Source organism: Aquila chrysaetos, chromosome 7 (assembly GCF_900496995.4).
Source record: "Aquila chrysaetos chrysaetos chromosome 7, bAquChr1.4, whole genome shotgun sequence".
Taxonomy (NCBI): Eukaryota; Metazoa; Chordata; class Aves; order Accipitriformes; family Accipitridae; genus Aquila; species Aquila chrysaetos.
The window spans coordinates 26070516-26088340 of NC_044010.1; positions in this window are offsets into that span (position 1 = coordinate 26070516).

Consider the following 17825-nt stretch of genomic DNA (forward strand, 5'->3'; position numbering starts at 1 on the left):
TTCCCATCAGGCAAATTTAAAAGAGTAGGTCTGTTTCTATTTAGAGTTCTGTATGGGTATTAAGAGACAGGGGAGAAAAACATACAAACAAACAAAAAGCACAGAAAAAAATCATTACATCTTTTGAGGAATGGTGAGGGAAGAATATCCTGGTAAAAGCTTATCTGTGTGTGCTCCCAATAGGGCTCCTTGTGTAACAGAAATATCATCCAAAGCATTCAGGATTGAAAAAGGTTCTTATATAAGCTTGTTTTAGAATTTTATCGTGGCCTAATACTTTCCCTTTTCTTTTTATATATGGTAGTAAACTGTGGAGCTTGTTTAGTATTTGTTTCATTTTTGGCATGACAGAGTACAGCTGGAAGGTGGGGAAAAAACATTGGTTCCAAATTAGAGAATTCTGGATTTTTCCTGTCATAATTGCATATTGTAAGAGGCTCAAGGCTAACTGAATTTAGGAAAAATAAGAACAAAAATACCACCAAGTTCTCAGGTCAGATATAAAAATATCAATTCAATAGTTAGCTGTCGATTTGCCTTTCTTTAAAAACTGAATTCACACATGTTGATATGCTTGTTTCCCACCTTGTAACCTGTTCAGTGGGAAAAAGAAAACAAAACTTCCTGAACTCAGCTCTTACTGGAGGCTTGCATTTTGATGTCTCACACTGCCCTTGTTTTCTTTGTGTCCCATGAAATCAAATACTATTTCCCAACTATGACAGAAAGAGAACAGCTGAGCTACTGCAGGCTTTTCCTCTTGTTGGATTTAGTAAACAAGGTACTTGATGATTGTAGCAGATGTCTCTGATTTAAGCCTTTTACATCTTTCCATGGAACAAATTCTAGGGATGATCAAAACCTGGAGATGAGCCCACAGATACCAGGAATGATGCATTAGCATGGCCAGCAGTCCTGGGAATTCAGCCATTATTCCCAGCAGCTTAATTTTCTGATCAACCATGATGATCACATGTTCCTTTTTTTTTTAATAGCGTATTCTGCCATTCTCCCTCCTGGCCCGCTGCTCTCCCCTCTCCCAAAATTTATTCATTTATATTTGAATGCATCTTTCCCTCAGTCCCCGGTGGACTCGCCTGTACCCTCATGATCTTTGTCAGGGACACGGACTGTGGGATTGAGTGCTCCCTCAGCAAGTTTGCAGATGACACCAAGCTGAGTGGCATGGTTGATACTCTAGAGGGAAGGGATGCCATCCAGAGGGACCTTGACAGGCTTGAGGAGTGGGCCTATGTGAACCTCACGAGGTTCAACAAGGCCAAGTGCAAGGTCCTGCAGCTGCGTTGGAGCAATCCCCAGTATCAATACAGACTGGGTGATGGATGGATTGAGAACAGCCCTGTGGAGAAGGACTTTGCAGTACTGGTAGATGAAAAGCTGGACATGAGCCAGTAATGTGTGCCTGTAGCCCAGAAAGCCAACCGTATCCTGGGCTGCATCAAAAGAAGTGTAACCAGCAGGTGGAGGGAGGTGATTCTCCCCCTCTACTCTCATGAGACCCCACCTGGAGTACTGCGTCCAGATAAGAAAGACATGGACCTACTTGAGCAGGTCCAGAGGAAGGCCATGAAGGTGATCAGGGGCTGGAGCACCTCTGCTATGAGGCCAGGCTGAGAGAATTATGGTTGTTTAGCCTAAGGAAGAGAAGGCTTCAGGGAGACCTTATAGCAGCCTTTAAGTACTTAAAGGGGGCCTACAGGAAAGATGGGGAGGGACTTTTTATCAGCGAGAATACTGATAGGATGAGGGGTAATGGTTTTAAACTGAAAGAGGGTAGATTTAGATTAGATGTAAGGAAGAAGTTCTTCACTGTGAGGGTGGTGAGGTACTGGAACAGGTTGCCCAGAGAAGTTGTGGATGCCCCATCCCTGGCAGTGTTCAAGGCCAGGTTGGATGAGGCTTTGAGCAACCCGATCTAGTGGAAGATGTCCCTCCCCATAGCACAGGGGTTGGAACTAGATGATCTTTAAGGTCCCTTCCAACCCAAACCATTCAATGATTCTATGACCCTGGTGCCTCTCTGAGTAACTCCACAGCATGGGTGCCCGCTCCTTGTGTGACAAACCGACCACAACAGAATGCCCTGTCACGGCCACTTAAGTTGCACCTTATCATGCCTCAGGATCAGTTTTGGGGCAGAGGGGAGGGAAGACTTTGGGCTGGCCGGCATGGTGCCAAGCACAGGTGTGCTTGTGCTGTTCATGGGTGCCTGTTTCTTCCACTGCTGCTACTGGTGTGGCGAGGGGAAGCACAGCTTGTACACAGTGCCTTGTCACCCTGTGAGGGAGATGGCGGCAGGAGGAAGTGGGCCTGGGGTGCCTGACCGTGAATTGTATGGGGTGCATTTGCTCTTGGTTTGACGTCTTTTGCAAAAAAAAAAAAAAAAAAAAAAAAGGTGAAAAGTTACACTTGCTACTACTAAGATTTGCTGCAACCTTGTTTCTGCTCCACCCTCCTTCCCCTTCTGCCCCAAAATCCACTGATTTGGTAGCTTTCCTGGTGTCAGGGGTCTCTATGCTGAGTGACAGCTGTGAGATGATAGGGCTTGTAGGGTTTAAGCAGTGTGGTGGTTGTGTTGTGGAGGTGGTGTGGTTTGGGTTTTTTTTGTTTGTTTTTCCTCTTGTAGATGTTGTGCTTGGTCTAAGCTTTGGTGAGGTTGCTGTGCCAGTGGGGTGGTCAGCTGAGTGTAGTGAACCCCCAGATGTTTTAGCTGCTCAGTACTTTACTTGTGAGGCCTGGACTTCTGTTCAGATAGAGATACTGGTGGAGGGGAGGGAACATGGGACTGTGTAGATGGGGAAGAAGACAAGAAAGTATAAGTGTGTGTGTGTGTGTGTGTGTGTGTGTGTGTGTGTGTGTGTGGCAATACATGAAAGTGAAAGGATGAAAGCATGACATTCAAGGTCAGTAAGTAGTCATGATGGGATCTGAGGTGGAAGGGCCAGATTTGCTGACTGAATTCAGTTTGATTGTGAGGAATTTGCATTTTATGGTGAAAAGCAGAAAGTGTAAGTACAAAATCAGAATTCATTAAGTGGCTAGGGCTGAAAGAAGCCAGTTATCAGAGGAGAAACACCATTTTATGTTCTCTAAGCCTTTCTTGCCAGGCCATAGAAATCTAATAGCAACCTATATCTGCTGTCTTTATTGATGTTTCAGTACTAACTGTTCTAGGAGCATGAAAGCAGAGCAGATAAACTCTTAATAAATTTGTAATGACTTTGAAATTTCCCTCCCCGCTATTGCAGTTCAGACATAGAATGGTGAACAGTTATGGACTCAGCCTTACCTAAAGCTACTAGCAGTTTTGAATGCATGGTGAATTTTTGTCTTCCTTTCAAAGCAGGAAAACAAACTTCTGTTTTTATGGCTGATAATTGAAGTTGGGCTGAAGTTGGGCTAAATTTGACTCATGCTTCTGGTTAGGCTGCTGGGTTTTGTGTGAAAAATGCTGCCTTCCCTGCAAAAGAAAGCAGAAACAGAGGGTATAGCAACTAACAGTTGGCTAACATAGCCCCAGAAGTGGGTGGTGGTGGCAGGGGTGGGTATGTGTTTTGTGTGACTGGTTGACTGGAATGATTAAGGCTGTATCTGCTTCAGCACAGAGACTAAAGGCTTTTTTCTCCTAGTAGACCCTTCCAGAAATGTGACAATATATGTCTTAGTATCCACTGTTTACAAATTAATACACAATGTAAGCATACTAAGTTCTGGCAAGGCAACTCTTGTATGTCAAGTAGCACAAAGAGTCAGCTGCAGGGTTTTGGCTTTGTTGTGAGCTCACACTGACTGCAGGCAGTTCACTGCTAATCTTCTGTTGGGCTTGGCAAGCTGGGATAGATGGAATATGAGACTCAACTGTGTAAAGTGCTAAGTACTGTTTTGCAGTAAACTTTTTTTGCAGGTTTCCATTTGTTTATTAATGGTATTTGACTGGATGACATTAAAAATCTTGTTCCAGGTTTTTGTTCTGTACAACAGCCATTCCCTGAGTTGGTGTGCCCCTAGAGGAATCATAAATATACCACAGAAAACTGACGTGGGGAACACTTTTATATGTACAATAATGTATAAAGACATATATGCCCATTTGAAGATTGCTTCCAATCTGGCTTCTCTGTATGATCTAAGCAGTATATTCTTTTTTTCTGATCATCAGGCTTTTGAAGCATCAGACTTCCTGGTTTATAGTTATCAGTTGCCTTGAGGAATTTTGAGAGACATCATTTCTGTCATGTTCATAATCTTCTGTGGCTCCTTGGAGGGTATGTATTGGGTAAAAATAATCTAAGTGTATTACTCCTTCAAGGAGCAAGGATAATGAAAACTGTCCTGGTTTCAACTAGGGCAGAGTTAATTTTCTTCCTAGTAGCTAGTACAGTGCTGTATTTTGGATTTAATATGAGAATAATGTTGATAACACACCAATGTTTTAGTTGTTGCTAAGTAGTGCTTATCCTAAGTCAAGGATTTTTCAGTTTCCCATGCTCTGCAAGTGAGCAGGTGCACAAGAAGGTAGCATGGCCAGGACAGCTGACACAAACTAGCCAAACGCATATTCCATACCACAGGATGTCATGCTCAGTAAACTGGGAGGAGTTGGCCAGGAGGGGTGGATCACTGCTCGGGGACTGACTGGGCATCAGTCAGCGAGTGGTGAGCAATTGCATTGTTTATCACTTGTTTTTCTTGTTTTTATTTCTCTCTCTTTTTGTTACCTTCCTTTCATTACTATTATTATTATATTTTATCATTATTGTTGTTATTTTATTGTACTTTTGTTATTAAACCATTCTTATCTCAACCCACGAGTTTTACTTTTTTTTTCTGATTCTCCTCCCCATCCCACCACAGTGGAGGTGAGGAGTGAGCGAGCTGCTGTGTGGTGCTTAAGTTGCTGGCTGGGGTTAAACCACAACAAAAACATACCTTTCTCTTTTCTTCATTAATATCTTAATTTGTTTTTGTCCTCTTCCAGTTTATTTACTCCTTGTTGACTTGTTAGTATTACTGTAGATGACTTTCAAACAGATAAGTGGGGGATTTAAGAGACAAAGAGGAAATGATACTAGTTATAAAAATAAAACAGAGAATTGAATTGTAGCTCCTTTAAAGGGAATATTCTTTTCAAGGTTGTTAGAAATAGGATCATATGTGTGCTACTAAGTATGACTAAAATAGGGCAATGAAATATCCCAATGTTTGTTACCCAAACTCTCTTCCTATTTCTTTTTCCTATGTTTTTTTTCTGGTTTAGGATTCATGTTTTCTAGGTAAATCACATATGCTTAATGAAGTCCATAATGGAATCCTGGAGCCTTGTATCTTTTCCATTTCCTAAATTTTGCATTGTGTTTGTTCCTATGTGTATACTGGGTGACAGTGGTGGTTGTACTGCATGTCTTAATTCAGGGATCATTCTAAAGCTCATTCTGAGTAGTATACATATTCATAAGAAAGCTTTTGCTTTCTTAGTCTGCTTTTAAGATCTATGTTGTGTAACAACTAGCAGCATACTGGAATGGGAATGACCAGTGATACTGAATATGCTCTTTAACTGGAGAGAACCTTGTACTAAAACATGGCTAGCAGAAGTCAGAGGGAACAGATGAAATAGCTGCCTGGTCTAGCATACAACTATAGTGTACTTTTAAGTTATGTGGCCCCTATACTATTGCTATTTTTTTCCCCGCTAACCAGCAGGTTGATCTGGAGATGCATTAGCTACTTTGCATAGTGGTTTTTTTAGGTAAAAAGGGAGGTGTTCCTAACAAGCTGAGGTTTGAGGTGGCAATTTTTTTTTTCCACTGATATTATCAGACTGCTGAGGATAAATGTTGAGCTAATTAGTGCTGTGAGGTTTCCCAAGCCTTTCTTTACAGAAGGGGACAGGTAGTGCCAACCCGTTAGGCGCTGAGTGGATGGAAAGTGGCACGTCATCTACAATGCTTTTCTCTTTCCTCTTGAATCAGTTTGAGTCTGTCCAGAGATGGTACGGGCTGAATTAATTCAGGAATTACTACAGTTTCAAAAATAACAAGGAATGTGGTTGGAAAGCGCCATATCATTGGCAGTAAAGAATGTTTTCTCATTACTTCCCTCATTGGTCTGTGTGATGTTGAAGGTAAAGGGGAAGTAAAATATGTGTTTGAGTGACTCCTTGGGATAGTAATCTGGCGGAAAAAGGGAGGTTATAAATAGTAACTCACAGGGCTGCTTAGGTGAAGGAACACTGCTGTTGTTTGCTTTTCTTTGCCATGCTCATGAGCTATGCATACGTGCAAATGCTATCTTGTCTCACATGGGTTGTGTTTAAAAATTGTGTCTGTAGATGCAGTTTCCAGAAACAAAAAATTGTCATCTTTAGTGCTGTCTCTGTGTTTTTTGAGGTTTGATGTAGTTAACACCAACTTGTAAAGTTATTTCTCAGAAAACAAAACCATTAATATTTTAAAGTAGCCAAGGAACTGAAAGATTCCTTTTTTTTTTTTTTTTTTTTTGGTGAATGGATAGTTACCATGTTCTTGGATATTCTGCTTATGTGAAGTATTGCATGGAGACACTTAACAGACACTGACATATGAGTGGATGTGTGGGTTTTGAGGATGGGACTTAAGGATAACATTATCCAGAGAGATTAGCAAGTTTATTTGTCCAAACCTGGTTTTAATGAATTCCCTTTGGTCAATTTTTTGTCCTACTTCCATGCACTGAGCGAGGATATATATATATATAGTTCTATATACATATAGTTCTATATATATATTACTGTGTGTTCTGCTCATCAACTGTTTCTGAAACCACAGTTCAATTTAAGCCAAATTTAATGGAAGGCTTGAGGACACAAATTTAAGAAAATCTTGGAGGGAAACCAAAACTGAGGATTTAACTGGTGGAAGGGCAATTACCAGTTGGGTCCTGCCTAGGAGTAAAAGCCAGCTGGTTCATAAGGGCATGTGACTTAACCAGCCAGTCAGCATACACAGAGCTAAGTGGTGTGCTTGCCTGCAATTGCCCAAACTTGTCCCAGCTTGCAAGGACTTAGGCCTGAGTTGGCAATAGTGTGAAGGGCTGAAGGAAGCATTAGTTGTTATGAATCCATAAGAACAGTCTTGATTAATCTTGCATCATACAAATGTCTTGCTTTATTGATGTTTGCTAGTGCAGAGATAGCTGGATCTATTTTGTAGATAATGACTTGAATATTTCCTATGGCTTCTGTGCTTCTGTGATCATTTTGCCTAAAGAGAGGATGAGGGGAGGTCTAGAAACATTATTTTCTTAATCTTGAACATTTCTGTTGGACCTCTTACGAAAAATTTAATTTTGTTATTCCAAAATCATGACTTCCATTAGTTATGGGTGCAATGATGAATAAGTTTAAAAATGAATCAATTCCATAAATCCATGGCATGTAATGAAAGGAGATTCTTGTGCTCTAAGTGTAACAAAAATTGATGTTGGGAATATAATTCTATGGAAATGAATCATTCAGGGTATGTTGTGAAGGATGAAGATATTTCTACAACTTTCAAATGTAACGTTGGAGACCCCAAAAAGTTGATAGATGGTGAAAATGTACAATTTTTAAGAGAAAATGAATTAGGCCTTCTCTAATTCTGGCATGTTTGAAAAGGGCAAAATAGAAACACCAGATAAAATACTAATGGTTGACATAAAAATGACTGATAGTAAAACTTGACTTGATAGTAAAACTTTTTTCTTCTGCGATGACAGGTTAACATAATTTGCAATAAAATGCATGTTTTCTCAGAAATTTTAGAGTTTTTTGTTTCAAAGCCAAAATAGAGGTGTTCAGAATACTTTTGCTTTGTGAGGAAAAATTGCAGTCTTTCAGATGTCTTCACAACTGTGTGCTGCAATATGAGATGTTGATCTAGCATTTTCATACAATGAAAATGTAACACAACTGTGATGCTTCTTGTTTCCTCAAACTGTTGATTGCAAAATAGAACTATATTATGGAGAAAAAAAGTATTTGTTGACAAGGAGCTTCGTGGGGAAGAGGAACAGATTATAACAAAGATGAAAATCTAAGAATAGAACTGTCTGTAATACTTTGAGGGGAAATTGTGCGTGTATGTGTATGTGTTCATAGCTCTGAAAGAATAAAAAGTACAGTAAGAAAAGCAGGGGAGGGGCAAAGAGGTTGACATATGAAAAGGAAAGAAAGCATCAAATTTCATGACTCCCTCACTTACTGTCTGTTAGAAATACTTCAAGTAAAGAGTGAATATCTTCAAAGGGAATTTTAGCTCCCATTGGCAGCGAATTTTTGTAAAGAGGCTTCTTATTTTCCCTGTGGAAACATATCTGATTTTAATCACTCTGGTAAGCAATTGGTTTCTTTTATGGGCTTTAATTCAGTATGGTTTATGAGTTTAAACCTTTCTTCCTCATGTGAGTTTTGGCTGAGTGAGGCGAGAGGAATTAGGCCCTAAAATACCATGATACTCAGTTTAACTCAGGGGGTACTAAATCATACAATAAAAGCATTTAGAGGTTCATGCTCTCCATGACATGCATATGTAATTCCTGTAGACATTAAAGGAAATTCTTACCATTACTTTCAAGGTCAAGGGTGTCTTAAATGCTGAATTGGAGCCCTTAGAGTGTCTTTGCACTTCAGTGGTATCTCTGTGACTTAAGTCAAAGGCAGTTGCTGGTAGCTTTTTTTTCCTGTGAAGGACAGAAAGTGTAAATACAAGGGTCAACTTGAGTGCTGGTGAATTAGGTTGTGTGTAGATTTTGCTCTTGGGCAGAGACCCTTCAGTCACTGCTGCCTACAGGAAATTGAGAAAAGCTTATGACCATTCCCAGAGATATTCCTTTATTTATGAGGTTTTGGAGCTTTAAGGCAGCCTGTCTTTATGTAAGATAAGCTGCTCTTGTAGACCTTTCTGATATCAGGTGAATCTGCCTCTTAAGTGCTGGGAATGAATTCAGTGCTCAGCTAGATCAAGAGTAAAAATTTGATGGTTGGTTATAAGCATTATGCTTGTGAAGAGAAAAAAATCCAGGAGCTGGTGCAGTGAGAGCATTTATTCGGGACTTTTATCATGTGTGTTTTAAAGGAGAATCGTGCAATGTTGTCAAGACCAGTGCTGTCAACCAAACCCATAAACCATTTATCCCAGGTTTCTGGGATCAAAGCAATGTGGGATATCTGCAGTTGTTGACATTCAGGCTGAACTTATTTATGCTACCTAAATCCATTTTCAAAATTATTGCTTACTTTTGACTGGCATTACCAATTACACCCATACTGCTGAGGATAGCTTTTATTATGTAATGAAAAACTATTGTACATTGCATTGTTTCCCTTGGGCTCCTGAGACTAATACCACAATTCATAACATAATGCAGAGAATATACTTATACAGTCACAGCACTTTGGTTAGAGGCACAGAATGAAAAGCAGTGCCACTTCAGTGACAATGCTTCAATTTAACACTGGTGTTTCTGGAAAAAGTCATGTCTGTCCCCACCCCCCCCAACCTTCCGGCAAAAATAAATCCTAACAAAATCAGAATTACATTTCATAGTTTATTTCCGTAATTTTTATTGCACTTCAGCAGTTTCAGTAAAGGATAAATAAGCTTATTTTGGCAATAAACTGAGTGCCTTCAAGTAGCCAGTTAGGAAACCTAGACATAACACTATGGTTAGTTGCATGTATAACTCATCATAACACAATACTCGGGCTGGAAGGTAAACTTGTAGAACTAAAAATAATTTTTCAGTGTCTAGTATACTTAAGAAGGAATTAAGACACTTCATATGCCATTGGCAAAAATGATCAACAATGTGTAATTGTGAAAAAGACAGTTTAAAAAAAAATAAAATACATAAATCCCATCTCCCTGCCCCCTTGCATTATAGCATCTTCATGGTAATTGTCAAAAGGATTCTAGAGAACAGTTCAGGCATGAGGTGGGATGAAGGAATAAATGTTTGACTTATCAGAAACTATCTAATTATACATTCTGCTGGTGAAGACCTTGATGCTGAAGACTATAGACAGTATCACCATTAAAGTTATCGGTGTTATAGTAACTCACAGAATTAACTTGCAAAGTTGGCAAAACTTAACGAATTTTGAAATACTTGGTATGAAGAAATGCATTACCTTGGAGATGCTGCTAAGTGATCATGTAAACTTAAGATAAGGAGAGAATTAGAATATATGTGGTATGTAGAACCAAGAACATCTTATTTATTAGTGTCCTGGTTTCAGCTGGGATAGAGTTAATTGTCTTCCTAGTAGCTGGTACAGTGCTATGTTTTGAGTTCAGTATGAGAATGTTGGTAACACTGATGTTTTCAGTTGTTGCTAAGTAGTGTTTCGTCTGAAGTCAAGGATTTTTCAGCTTCTCATGCCCAGCCAGCAAGAAAGCTGGAAGGGCACAAGAAGTTGGCACAGGACAGAGCCAGGGCAGCTGACCCAAACTGGCCAACAGGGTATTCCATACCATGTGACATCATGTCTAGTATATAAACTGGACATGGGGGGAGTGGGGGCGGGGGGAATCGCCAGTCAGGGACTAGCTGAGTGTCGGTCGGTGGGTGGTGAGCAATTGCATTGTGTATCATTTGTACATTCCAATCCTTTTATCATTACTGTTGTCATTTTATTAGTGTTATCGTTATCATTATTATTTTCTTCTTTTCTGTTCTATTAAACTGTTCTTATCTGAACTGACAAGTTTTACTTCTTTTCCCAATTTTCCCCCCCATCCCACTAGGTGGGGAGTGAGTGAGTGAGTGAGTGGCTGCGTGGTGCTTAGTTGCTGGCTGGGGTGAAGCCACAACAATTAGGAATAGCTAACGGTAGATTAGTGTATTGGCTTTGTGTGGCAAGGTTTTGGTAACGGGGGGTGGGGGGGGTGGTACAGGGGTGGCTTCTGTAAGAAGCTGCTGGAAGCTTCCCCTGTGTTCAAGAGAGAGCCAATACCAGCCGGCTCTAAGATGGACCCACTGCCGGCCAAGGCCAAGCCAATCAGCTATAGTGGTAATGCCTCTGTGATAACATTTTTAAGAAGGAAAAAAAGTTGGGACAGACAGAAAAAACGGCAGCCGGAGAGAGGAGTGAGAACATGTAAGAGAAACAACCCTGCGGACACCAAGGTCAGTGAAGAAGGAGGGGGAGGAGATGCTCCAGGCGCCGGAGCAGAGATTCCCCTGCAGCCCGTGCTGAAGACCATGGTGAGGCAGGCTGTCCCCCTGCAGTCCATGGAGGTCCACGGTGGAGCAGATATCCACCTGCAGCCCGTGGAGGACCCCACGCTGGAGCAGGTGGGTTTCCTGAAGGAGGCTGTGACCCCGTGGGAAGCCCGCGCTGGAGCAGGCTCCTGGCAGGACCTGCGGATCTGTGGAGAGAGGAGCCCACGGAGCAGGTTTTCTGGCGGGACTTGTGACCCCGTCGGGGACCCACTCTGGAGCAGTGTGCTCCTGAAGGACTGCACACCGTGGAAAGGACCCATGCTGGAGCAGTTTGTGAAGAACTGCAGCCCGTGGAAAGGACCCACGTTGGAGAAGTTTGTGGAGGACTGTCTCCCGTGGGTGGGACCCCACGCTGGAGCAGGGGAAGAGTGTGATGAGTCCTCCCCCTGAGGAGGATGAAGCGGCAGAAAATAACGTGTGATGAACTGACCGTAAACCCCATTCCCCGTCCCCCTGTGCTGCTGGGGGGGTTGGTAGAGAATCTGGGAGTGAAGTTGTGCCCGGGAAGAAAGGAGGGGTGGAGGGAAGGTGTTCTGAGATTTGGTTTTATTTCTCATTACCCTGCTCTGGTTGATTTGTAATAAATTGAGTTCATTTTCCCCAAGTTGAGTCTGTTTTGCCCGTGACGGTAATTGGTGAGTGATCTCTCTCCTGTCCTTATCTTGACCCACAAGCTCTTTGTTATATTTTCTCTCCCCTGTCCAGCTGAGGAGAGGGAGTGATAGAACGGCTTTGGTGGGCACCTGGCAACCAACCAGGGTCAACCCATCACAATTAGTCAATGCTGGATGAGAATCAAATAAAGACCCTGTCCTTGCCTTACCGTGCTTAATTTTAATACTAAAATCAACAACCACTTGTGCATAATGAGTATGTAAATATAAGACCACCTTAGCATAATGACCTGGATAAGAGCATATTTCATTTGAATAGACAGCTAAAATTAGACTATCCCCTATCATTAGCTCCATGCCAGGTACAAGATTTTGTTCTGGCACCTCCTGTGAGTTTAGCTCAATATTAAAACAGAAGACAGACGTAGCAGAAAACAAAATGCACACTCAAACCAGAGTTTGCAGCCTGACACCGATACACAGAATCCCTAACACCAAGCAAAATTCATATACTATACATAAATACTTCTCCCAGATTGTCACAGTAACTTACAAACCAAAAGGTATATGCAATGCTTTCTTCAACTGACATTTAAAGCACTGTACCATTTAATTTATCCTGCCCAATCTGCATTTATTCTGCTCAGAAGAACACTTTGGTAGCTCAGCACTTAAAAGCGTTGTCAGGATTCAACAGCACTGGTACTGAGGCAGTGTAATACTGCTTCTGCTGTAGCTGAACCGTAGAACATTTTATTTGCTAGGTTTCCTATATATAATCAAGGCTTTAAAATATGTGCCCAGCACAAAAGCAATTCAAGCAGCTGAATCTGGCATACAGAGTAAGTGCTTAAAAATTTAAAAGCACATTGCACACAGAATATGTCATGTTTCAGGACCTTATGCAATACTAACTAATCTTATCTATGTCATTTACACTGAATGTGAATCACTAAGATGGGATTTTTCAAAACATGCTTAACTCTTCTCTAAGAGAAATGCAAGGGTAAGACTTGCTTACCGACATTTGAAACTGTTAACAGAAATAATCTCCCCTGCTCTGCACAAAATCTGAAAAACATTCAGGCTCTCCTGAAGCCAAACATGTTTCCTGCTCCTGTACTTGATTATAGATCTGAGCTGAAGGGTGAAACATTACCAACCTCCTATAACTAGATTGAATTAAGAACATTGCATCTTCCTGAAGGTACAGTGCAACTTTCATACTGCCATTGATGGCAGCGGCTTAACTGCAACAGACAGAATTTAAAAATCAAGATACAGATTTCTCCTGATCTTACAAAGACAAACCTTCTGTTGTTGTCCCAAAAGCTGGGTTCTTTCATCCAGTGTGCAATAGGCCACTCAACACATCGAGCTGAGATCTTTGTCTTTATTGCTATACTGCAGTGTAGGGTGCCAGGTCTCCAAATACCTGCACACCTTTAAAAAGAAAGGTTGAGGGTTTTATACAATCTTGTGACAAGGAAACACATATAGCAAAAATTGTGATAGGCTACACAAACTTATATAATGAAAAGATCTTTTGCGCATGTCATGCTGTATAGGGTTTGTGTGGCAAGAACTGAAGGCGGAACAATGAATGTTCCTTTTTTCCTAAGGCGGACTGAAGCAGAACAATGTGGAATCTCAATTCCATCTAGAAAACGGATTGTCTTAAATGCCTTGGGAAAAACATAATCAGTGCCTATGACTCCGGTGACACTATGGTTGCCAGGGGAGGAAAACCCTGTCAATACCATGGTGGCCGTAGGATCTTTCCAGATGAATCTTCTAGGTATAGATGTTTTGAAGAGTAGACAGTGGCGTGACACCCAGGGAAACTCATGGTCTTTTGGTGTCCCTCAGATTAGGCAATTGGCCGAAACATCCGGCACAGAGGTGTGTCTATTGCAAGCAGCACCTACCCTCCCCCCTTCCAAACTGACAAATGTTAAACCCTACCCAGTGCCTCTAGGAGCAAGAGAAGGAATTGCGCCAGTTCTGGAGGATTTAAAGAAACAAGGGGTTGTAGTTCCCACTCACTCCCGCTTCAACTCTCCAGCATGGCCAGTCCAAAAACCAAACGGCAAATGGAAATTGAGAATAGATTACAGGAGGCTCAATGCTAACACAGGTCCATTAACAGCTGCTGTACCAAACATTGCTGAATTGATAGCTGCCATTCAGGAGCAATCCCACTCTGTCATGGCAACGATTGATGTTAAGGATATGTTTTTTATGGTCCCTTTACAACCTGAGGACCAGGATCGCTTTGCCTTCACCTGGGAAGGACAACAGTACACCTTTACACGACTACCTCAAGGATACAAGCACTCCCCCACACTGGCTCACCATGCTCTAGTGCAAGAGCTGGAAACAATTCCCATAAAAGCAGAGGTAAAGATCTATCAATATATAGATGATGTGCTCATAGGAGGGAGTCAGGTAGAAGAAGTTAGAGAAACCCAGAACAACATCATCACCCATTTAGAAAGTATAGGGTTGACAATTCCACCTGAGAAGATACAAACCCCTTCAAGTGAGGTAAAATTTTTAGGAATCTGGTGGAAGGGAGGCATGACATGTATCCCACTGGATACCCTTTCCTCTCTTGATCAGATCAAGATGCCAGGGTCAAAGAAAGACTTACAGCATGCACTAGGGTTGCTTGTGTTTTGGAGGAAACATATTCCTGACTTTTCAATTATTGCTAGACCCCTGTATGACTTGTTGCGAAAGAGAGCTCAGTGGGAATGGACTCAGGTCCATGGCGAGGCTTTACAGTTGTTGGTGTTTGAAGAGAATGCCTATCAGGCCCTTGGTCCCATTCACCCAACAGACCCGGTTCAAATTGAGTGGGGGTTTGCCAAGACTGGACTGTCAATCCATTTGTGGCAAAAGGGTCCAGAGGGGCCTGTTTGGCCCATTGGTTTTTATTCTTGTAGCTTTAAAGATGCTGAAAAAAAGGTACATAACTTGGGAAAAAGGTCTATTTGTAGTTAGTTTAGCTCTGAGAGAAGCCGAACGGACCATCCGGCATCAACCTATAGTGCTCAGAGGTCCATTTAAAGTGATCAAAGCAGTTTTGGCAGGAACTCCCCCCTGTGACGGGGTGGTCCAGAGAGCCTCTGTGAGGAAATGGTATGCACAAATAGAACACTATTGTGAAATTTTTTCTGTATCTGAAGGAGCCACAAAAGTGTTAAATATACAAGATGAGGTAAACCCAGATAGGGAAACACCTGAACTTTTGTCTGTAATACAAGTAGCTCCTCCATTTTCTGGACAATTGCAAAATGTCTGGTTTACAGATGCCTCATCAAAGTGAGAAGGAAAAATTTGGAAATATCGAGCTGTGGCACTTCAAGTGGATACCAAGGAACAGATCATTACCAAAGGGATAGGTAGTGCACAAATAGGAGAACTAATTGCTGTGTGGAGCGTTTTTCAACATAAGGCTCAATCTGCTTCTTCTGTCTATATCTATACTGATTCTTATGTTATGTTTAAAGGTTGCACTGAGTGGCTTCCATTCTGGGAACAAAATGGATGGGAGGTCAATAGAATACCTGTATGGCAAAAGGAAAAATGGCAAGATATTCTTACCATTGCCAGACAAGGGAAATTTGCAGTAGCATGGGTAGCATCTCATCAACAAGATGACGCCCCGGTGAGCTGATGGAATGCCAAAGTGGATGAGCTAACCTGGCTAGCTCCCCTACAAAGCACCCAGATAGTAGAAAATTGGGAACGTCTGTTAGAATGGCTACATGTAAAACGGAAACATTCAGAAGTCAAGGACCTTTATTGTGAGGCACAAGCCTGAGGGTGGCCAGTTGCCAGGGAAGAATGTAAAACTTGTGTGTCTTCCTGCGAACAATGCTGCGTCCGTTTGGACAGATACCCACTGGAGGGTGACCCCCTGCATTTAAGAGAGGGAAAAGGCCTATGGGAGGCCTGGCAGATTGATTACATCGGTCCCATTCGAGGGTCAGAGGGAAAGTACTACATACTGGTAGGTGTGGAGATAGTATCCGGACTAGTGCAAGCAAAAGCATGTGCTAAGGCAACAGGAGAAAAACACAATAAAGGCTCTGAAAGAATGGTTTGGAATTTTCCCCAAACCACAGTCAATCCAATCAGATAACGGCTCACATTTCACAGCCAAAGTGGTCCAGGAGTGGGCAGCCCAGGAGGGAATTTCGTGGGTGTTTCATACTCCGTATTACCCACAAGCAAATGGAGTTGTGGAAAGAACCAATGGTCTGTTAAAACGCTTCCTCAAACCGCATAAGCCAGGATGGGCTGAGAGAGCGTGGGATGCAGTGACCAGTGTTAATAGTCGCTGGGGAGTAAATGGATGTCCAAAGATCACAGCATTCTGTCCAAAAGCTCCAACAATCATGCCAGCCCCACATGGCCCTGATCACCCCAGCAACCCATCTCATTTCCCAGGACAACCTGTCTTGGTCGAACTTCCCACAGTGGGCACAGTGCCACTGGTATTGGACACACCCCTTAACAAATATACCTGGAAGGCAAAAGATGCCTGTGGAAAAGTTCATAAGATTCATACTAGATGGATTGTTCCCTCTTTCTAACCCGAGAAGCGAGTTTGTTTTCTGTTTCATTTTCGGGAAGAAGCAAGCGACCCAGACGTACCCACAGAAGAAGAGGAGCAGATGATGTTATTTTTAATTATGTTATGTTGGGGATTTACCTATGAGGGTGAAGGGAAGCCAATTCCCCCACCTCCCCTTATCCCATATGATCCCTTTAAGGATAATGAGTTTGTTTTGTTAGCAAAAACTGTAAGCCACACCTTAAATCTGAGTCACTGTTGGGTTTGTGGAGGACCTCTAGGGTTGTCAAGCTGGCCGTGGACCTCCACACCCCTCACTGCACCACAAATCGTAAGCAATTATAGTGAAACTGATAGCACTACCTGGGATGATAGTGAAACATGGCCAATTCAATTTCCTACTGTGGGTAGATATTGTTTAAATCGCACCCAGAAGGGAGGGATCAATGTTGGAGAAAGCAGGTGTCAATGGACACTCACACATAAATTGGTTAATAAAGATAGGGGTGTTTACATATGGATGTGGCTTGATGAAGCCAGATGCAACAAAGGGTTCAAAGGGTTTTCGTCAAACAAAAATGAAACCTTCTTTCTCCGATGGCCTGGAAACCATATTTATCATCAAATTTGTGAGTGGAAAAAACACACTGGTGCCTGGTATTGTACCGGCCAGACAAACAACAGCAAGCCAAGCACCCTTTTTTTTTAGCCCTTTGGGAAAAGAGAACACAACTTATTTTCAATTCCCAAAGGCTGCAGCTGGACCATTTGCTAATGGTGCCAAAGCAAAAAAAGGCCATTATTGGATTTGTGGACATACTGCCTACAAACAACTACCAGCAAATTGGTCAGGGATTTGTTATATAAGGATTATCTGACCTCTGTTTTTCCTTCTTTCAGAGGTGGGTGGTCCTTGATTGGGAGTAAGACTATATGATAGTTTAGGGGACAAAAGGATTGCACATAGCAAGCGATCTGTTGATGTTAAAATAGATGGAACACAAAAGTGGGGGGAAAATGAGTGGCCTCCCGAAAGAATAATTGAACATTATGGGTCTGCCACTTGGAATCCCAGTGAACCAATAGCAGGGGCATGAGAACCGATTTACAATTTGAACCGCATAATTCGATTGCAAGCGGTCTTAGAAATTATTACCAATAAAACTGCTAATGCTATAGACCTTTTAACTCAACAATCTCAACAGATGCGCACTGCAATCCTTCAACACCGCATGGTTTTGGATTACTTACTAGCTGAAGAGGGAGGAGTATGTGGGAAACTAAATGTCTCTAATTGTTGTTTGGAAATAGATGATGTAGGTGAAGTAGCTCTTCAGCTGACCACAGAAATTAGGAAACTA